Here is a 5,900-nt window from a genome sequence, read left to right on the forward strand (position 1 = left end):
TATACACACACAGACATGCGCACACACACAGCCATGCACACACACGCAGCCATGTACACACGCACAGCCATGAACACACACTGCCATGTACACACACAGCCATTACACACACACAGCCATGCACACATGCAGCCATGTACACACACACAGCCATGAACACACACAGAACCATGTGCACACACTGAGTTATGTACACACACACAGAACCATGTACACACACTGAGTTATGGACACACACAGCCATGCACACACACAGCCGTGTACACACACTGAGTTATGGACACACACAGCCATGTACACACACAGCCATGTACACACACACAGCCATGTACACACACAGCCATGTACACACAAAGCCATGCACACATGCAGCCATGTACACACACAGCCGTGCACACACACAGCCATGTACACACTCTGCCGTGTACACACACAGAGCCATGTACACACACAGCCGTGCACACACCGAGTTACGTACGCACCCCCCAGGGGCAGGAGGACACGGACAGCGGGACATGGCACCTTCTGCAGGTAGCTCCCCTCAGCCTCCTGAGCATCCTGTGGTCCCACACCCCCCGTGGCTCCCTCGGCACAGGGCTCTGGGGGGCTCTGGGTGGGTTTCAGGCACCATCAGGGGTGAGGTCAGCTCAGGGCAATGGAACAGCCCGGAGTCAGCACAGCCGTGCCAGAGTCACTCAGTGCTCCAGGGCCGTGGTGCTGTGGGAGCACAGGGACCTGCCTCTGTCACTGCAGGAGCATCTTTCTGCCTCTCCTCTGTGTCCATAATCAGCCAGCACTTACCCAGCCCAGGGTATTGCAGTTTGGGATGCCTCAAAGAGCTCTGTCTCACACCATGCATGGTTTACTGTGATGTACTAAAAGCAAGAAATAAATACAATGGTGTTTTTTACAGTATCAGAGTATCACAAACTGTGTTAAAATAAGGACTTAAAGTTAGGAGCTCATGACTCTGCTCCCTTCAACAGCACTATTGAGACATTTTGTTTACCCACAATATCTTTTATTAATGGCTCGCTCCCTCAGAATATAAATCTACTAAAATTCAGAGTCATATCCTGACATTTTGATGCAATTCTTTATCCGGGAAAGCTGAATTTGTGGTTACCACTAATGAGGGATTATGCTACCATTCTTTCTTACACAAACCTGGTATCTTTTGAAGTTAATCAAGCATAGCCTGTTGTCTGATCTGAACTAGTCCTTACAAGAAGTTGTTTAATGTGTTGAGAAATTGTTCCTCTGAATCTCATTTCTGTGCGGCACTTGGCCAGTTGCCTTCATGTAGCTGAAGTTAACTAGCTAACTGTAATTAGATTTAGTTATCTGATTGATATTCCATGCCATTATGCCTGCAACATCCTTTTCCTGCTCTGAAAGCCTGAGATATAATCCTACCAGCATAGCACAGGGAGGAATTTATGCCCACTCAGATTCCTCTTTGTTCATAACATTTCCCTCTTTAGATTCTGGGAAATGTTTTAATTCTTACTGACCACCACTATTCTACCTAACCAAATGGCCAGGAAATCAGAAATGCTTTATTTGGACTTTTAAAGGTATTTGGAGTTTATTGATAGAGTGAATATCCATAATTTAATATCTAAATCAATTGTAGTCTCGGCTGTTTTCTGCAGAAACAACAATCTTAGCAAGATAGACAAAGAAGAGGAAAGCAATACGGTTTTAAATTTTTCTAGTGTTTATTTTCCTGTTACATCTTCTCTTATGGAAGCTCTAGACATGCATCGTTAGGAGGAATATAAAGGAATAAATGTGTGGGTGCAATGTTTCAGGAAAGCTGTGAGGCATGCTAGAGACTGAAGCCCAGAGGACACAGCCTGAAAGTGCAAACCGTTCCATATTTTCAGAAAATTAGGAATGCAGCCTGCTAGATATGAAGGGAAGTTTGGCCTTAGGGAGGTTATGGAAGGTCGGTCACTTCCCTCCATCTGAGCACTTTCCCTGGATTGCATTCCTTCACGTTATGAGCTTTGGTTACACAACTCGAGGCAATTGTTATCTTGATTCGGGCAATATTGCCATGGAAATTAATGAGAACTATTGGTAGTCAATCCTTTACTATTAATAATAACTAACTGAAAGTGCAGTTGCTTGGGAGCCGTGCAGGGCTGATGCATATGAGAAAAGATTCAAAACACCCCTCAGCCGTGCTGGAATGCAGCTCAAGCTCCTGGAATTTCAGCAGGCAGGAACTTGCTCTGGCTTCTTTTGTTTGCATCCCAGGCAGTGAAGAAAAGTGAAGTGATTCTGCCTTCTTACTGTCCAGCAAGTCTCATCTTCAGAGCTGTTGTACCAAAGAGAGGAGTTTGTCAGCAGTTTGTAACAAGAGAGAACATGGTCACTCGAAGTCTTGCTGCTAAGCCATACATTTATTAAAATATGTGGAAAAGGAATGAGAGTTTGAGTTCAGACACACTGAAGTGCTTCAAGAGCTGTTCCCTAACAAATCAGTCCCGTCTGCAACAGTGGAATTTTTTATGTACTACTGGCTGCATTGAAATAAATACCTGCTTCCTAAACCTTTAAAAGCATGGAAATGGTCCCAAATGATAACACTGCCAGCATGATGGAAATAATAATAAGCATGATGAGTGACAAACAGTTAATGGAACAGAGTTGTGCCCTGGGGACACTGATTCTGGTTTACAGAGGGTTTTTATTTAGTCCATCACAGGTATTTCACCAGGTGTCACCGTTTTTCCTTTCCCTTGTCAGTTTAGGGAGAGACAAACTGGTAAAGCTGGATGTGAGGATGTGTGAACTCCTTCACCCCTTTTCTCTTAAAAGTAACTGTGACCCCCAAGTTCAGCCCTCCAGACACAGACCTGAATGTGCCCATCCATTACAGCTGTACATATTTTTGTAAGCTCCCTGGATAGCCCATACTGGGTAAACAGTGAACAGGAGGAAACATTTCTCCATGTATCTCTGGAGATCTTAAAGCCCTTCATAATGGCAGGGAAGACACTAATAATCCCAATATGCAGGTATAAATACTGAGGTTCACAAAATGCCACAGGAAAAGTCACCCAGTAAGTCAGCATGAGAAAGGAGACCAGAGCTCCTCACTTCCTGGGTGGTTCCCTTATTCCCAGGCACTCCCGACTTTTAGCTCTGCAGTAATTTTCCACTATTCACAAGATTGGGATAAGGGTAAAATATCTCCAGACTGGTCTGTGTTCAGACAGGGAATGTTAATGTACAATATCTAGAAGGTGTTAAGCTCTGTGATGAGATTTTTATTCAGGATTAAACCAGCCTTAGCTTACTGTAGTTTATTGTACCATAAGTGAGGGTGTATTAACTTTATACCGCTATTCGATTTATCTGAACTTTCCTGTAGAAAAGCCATAAATGACCTTGTAGACTGGAGCCCTTTATGTCTTGATGCCACAAACAGGCAGAAACATGTTTTTTCCTGTCTTCTCAAGTGACTGGTAGGAAAATTGAATTGTAGGCTGGGAGCTGGCCAGGGACACCAGCTGCCAGCGCTCGGAGTCCAGCAGCTGACATCAGAGCACCAGCGCCATTGACAGCAAAGGTTACACAGACAAACATTAGCAAATAGGACTGAGTCCTGATTCATAAAATAGATGAGTGGGGATGAGCGTGTGGCACACATCCCAGCCCTTATTCCCATGCTCTCCCTGCAAAGCCTGTATCCATCCAAGGCTCCCTGCCTCGAGTTCCGTGTCGCTGCTCAGGAGCCGTGCGATGCTAAAACAGAAGTGAGCAGGTGGTGCAGGGGGGGCTGCTCGTACAGAGATAATTGAATGTGAGGAGCTGGTGGAGTGGATATTCTGGATGAAGCATCAGATCCAACATTTATTCCAATACCTGTGTTGGATGTTTGTAACACCTAGAAGCCTGATAGCACTGTTTTTTGGGGGGACTGTGAGGAGCAGGGGACCCCCTCTGGGGCTCCCACCAGGTTATTTTATCCCCCAGACATCAGGAGATGGCACAGGCTAAAGAGAACTCACCCCCATGAGCTTTCTTCCAGTAAAGGAAATAAAGGTCAAGGGAATAAAGGGAAAAACACTTGGATAATAGCAGATTTGCTGAGGTGTTTCATTGTTGCTGAAGATGTCAAGCTCATGACACAGGGAGCTGGAGTTGTGAGTGAGGAAGGGTTCGCTGGGCTGTTGGGAACGCCCAACTTTTCTACTTGCCTTTGGAAACAGCCCTTGTGTGCATGTGCCACTGCCTGGGAGCTGCCTGGTACCTGCCTCACAGGGAGCAGCCTGTTTCCAGTTGTCTCTTTAAATGACTTAAAGAACTGCCAGGATCTGATCACTCAATCCTTAGAAAAATAGAGGAGTCCCAGCCAAAGGCTCAGCAGAAACAATGAGTAAATTTCCTATAAAAATAAAAACAAAGGCTGTTTACCATCCCTCCTTTTAATGAGCCTGACAGTATAAATACTCTCAGCTGCTTCCACAAGCACTGAATCAAGCTGCTGGGTCACTCACTGGGTAGAGACTTTGTCCCTGTTTGCCTCTAACACGCTGATAATTATTATTTTTTTTAATACGAGAGGAGTAAAAAGAAACACTTACTATTGAAAGTATTGGACAAATCCATCTCCTTTTAAAGGACACACTGACTCCACTAGAGCTGGGTCTGCACCCTTGGGCAAACACAGCACGTCTCAGTGGAGCTCTGTCAGGACAAGTTGCCTTTGTGGCTGCTGCTCCGCCAGCATCACAGTGCCTGTGTCTGTACAGCTTATTCCTGTGTCTGGAGGAAAATGAGGCATTATGAGGCACTTGCACACCAAAATAACTACCAGTATTGCTATTTCAGGGTTTATTTTTTAACTCACAGTCTGTGGATCAGGCCTGTGCTGGCAGCCTTCATCCACGCGTGTCTCAGAACTTGAGAAATGCAAGTTTCATGACGCTGTTTGCGGACCCCAGAAATGCCGCTTATCGTCTCCGATCAGCATCATTCTTTACATGAATTCCGGTTCTGTATCCAAGGCAATCTCATTATTTGCTATACACGCTCGATCTGCTGGCTAATTTCTTTCTCCTTCTCACGGGGGAGGAACCTTCCTGTGTTCCACAGCCATGCCTGTATTTAGGAGATTAAAGAAAGCAGGCAAGACGCATGAAAAATGTCACCCTGTCGCCGCGGCGGCAGCCTGAATGGGAACACAATTCCGAGACAGATGTTCCTTCCAATTGAATTGTCTGTGTCAGTGATTGCAGAGTTCAGTGCTCCGGAGAGGTGTGAGGCAGAGGGCACGGCTGAGCAGAGGGCTGGCTGCAGCCGGGGAGCTGGCACAGTGCAAGCAGCAGCTCTGCTGACTCTGACACGGATGCAGCATTAATCTGTCTCGACCTCGAGCACTGCTGGCTGTCAGTCCTGGAATTAATTTGGCTAATGTAGCACGTGATGGAAAGCCACGTTTGCAATCTCTTTGCCAGGCAAGACTGGATGGATTGATAGCATCCTCTGTCCCTGGATGAGTGAACTGGTAGCAGAGCTCCACTGAAGGGACACCCTCTGAGAGTGTGGCTCCATCGCCCAACGGATGAGAGAGATGTTTAACACCTCCTGGCTCTGGGGGTTGTCAGGGGGAGCGTGAGCAGACAAGGAAGAGGTGGAATTGCCATAGGGGTGTCTCTGCAACCCCTGTGCAAGTGGGATGTGTCAAGTTTTTTCTGAGGGCAGGTTCCAATATCAGTCTCCAAATAACTTGTTTTGACAAAGGGGATGGTCTCCAGCAAAAGAAGCCCACTTGCAGTCATGGTCTCAAGCTGGTGGCTACAGACTAATGTGTGACCACCAAGTATTTAAATTAACTAATGAACTAATGTGACTTCTGGTCACAACCAGGCTGAGTCTGAATT

The 5,900-nt window shown here is 46.1% G+C and overlaps 1 long non-coding RNA gene across 2 annotated transcripts; it reads right to left on the reverse strand.

Moving 5' to 3' along the window:
* Positions 1–1,720: 1,720 nt before the first annotated feature.
* On the reverse strand, positions 1,721–5,471 carry LOC108448863. 2 transcript variants are annotated; one of them, XR_001864905.1, is made up of 3 exons: positions 4,868–5,471; positions 4,602–4,782; positions 1,721–2,326 (listed from the first exon to the last, which is right to left on the reverse strand). It is a non-coding gene; the product is annotated as an uncharacterized LOC108448863 (long non-coding RNA). The 2 variants fall into 2 exon arrangements; XR_001864906.1 differs by lacking the exon at positions 1,721–2,326 and adding an exon at positions 2,350–4,402.
* Positions 5,472–5,900: the final 429 nt, after the last annotated feature.

This window comes from Corvus brachyrhynchos, unplaced genomic scaffold (genome assembly GCF_000691975.1).
Source record: "Corvus brachyrhynchos isolate BGI_N302 unplaced genomic scaffold, ASM69197v1 scaffold148, whole genome shotgun sequence".
Lineage (NCBI taxonomy): Eukaryota > Metazoa > Chordata > Aves > Passeriformes > Corvidae > Corvus > Corvus brachyrhynchos.